We start from the raw sequence: 1,561 nt of genomic DNA on the forward strand, positions 1-1,561 counted from the left end.
AATAAAAAATATGGATCTCTCAAATATCTTAAAGGCCTTATCCCAGATAAAATTTCTCTTGCCAGTGATGGGAATGGATGGAGTCAACACTCTTGCACGAAACTATAATCTCGTTCAATTCCGCCGCAGGTTTCTTAGCCCATTTGGAGAAGGTGCTGCCACTTGACGGCGTGAATCTAGTGTTGTTCTGGAGTCGCTGAGACTCGATGAAATATGGATAGTTGAGGGAGGTTCGAATTAAAATACACCAACTGAGTATTACACCTGCCTTAGAAAGATCTTACCTCAAACACGCAAACATAAATCCTCTTACTTAAACTGTGTCAGTAATTTCACTATACAAATGCGCATCTTTAGATAAACACATCATTTATTCAAATATCGTGAAGAAACCAAATGATCCGAAAAAAAATGTTTTATTTACTTTCGTTTTGTACATTGCCTCCTAGTTATGTAGGAAATACGGAAATGGTCATACTGACTCAAACTAGATAGACTAGTAATAACTTAACTAAGATGTTAATTGATGTATTTATCTCTTCCTCGTTTCTAATTTCATTACCTAAGAGACTTTACATACGAAAAATAGTAGGCGAGCAAACATAATGTTATAAATATTATTTTTTTCCTTTAGCGCGAGCAAAACAACTATAACTTGAAATACTGAGAAGAATGTTTAAAGCTGGTATAGTATTCCTAAATCCTTGATTTTCGTATTTTCGAAGGAATGCATTAAGGTATATATATTCATTTCCTTGTGAACATCAAGGATAGGTTGGCAGTAAGTTTTTATTGCATTTTTATTTTCACCTTTACGTAGGTGAAGAATGTCACAGCAATTACATTCGCTAGTCTAAATTTAGATACTAGTTATTCTCAAAAGATATAATTTTTGGTAGGGAACAGAATTTCTGACACCTTCGAGTGTTCTCTCGCAGACCTTAGTATTCCACAAAGTAGCGGTAAAGAGCGGGAATCCCATGGCTTCGAGCAGAATTTCTTGGGAGCCCTCGGAAATCTGTGGGAAAAAAGAGAAGATCATATCATCTAGGGTCTGCAGCACATTGATCGGCCCCCAGAGAAGCATGCAGACTTATTCTTATGATCGTTCATTCTTTTGCCTACCTTATATTCATTTCATTGGAAATAAAGTTCCTTTTCTCGGAAGCTTCTCTCATAAGTCAATTAGGCTGAGCAAATAGGATGTCATTTACAGATTAACGCAAGACAAAGAAGATTAACGCAAATCAAATCACCTGTTTAGCCTAAAGTGTGGGCTTTTCTCCCCAGACATTTCATCTTTGTGCATTTACGATTTGGAAGTGAATAAGCTTTAAGGAGACTTCGCTTGTAATTTACCTAAAAATTTAAAAAATTTAGAAAACGCAAACTTCAGAAATATCAACTATGTGGGACGACAGGAACTTGTAAAAGAGATTCTCATATATAATGATAACAGATACTCGCAGATGAAACTCATTACATAGAATAAGCACTGTTAGGCGTATGGTGATGTGACGGTTGAACCATTAATCCGGCAAGCTCTGGCATAATAAAGCTG

Source organism: Penaeus monodon, chromosome 29 (assembly GCF_015228065.2).
Source record: "Penaeus monodon isolate SGIC_2016 chromosome 29, NSTDA_Pmon_1, whole genome shotgun sequence".
Classification (NCBI taxonomy): domain Eukaryota; kingdom Metazoa; phylum Arthropoda; class Malacostraca; order Decapoda; family Penaeidae; genus Penaeus; species Penaeus monodon.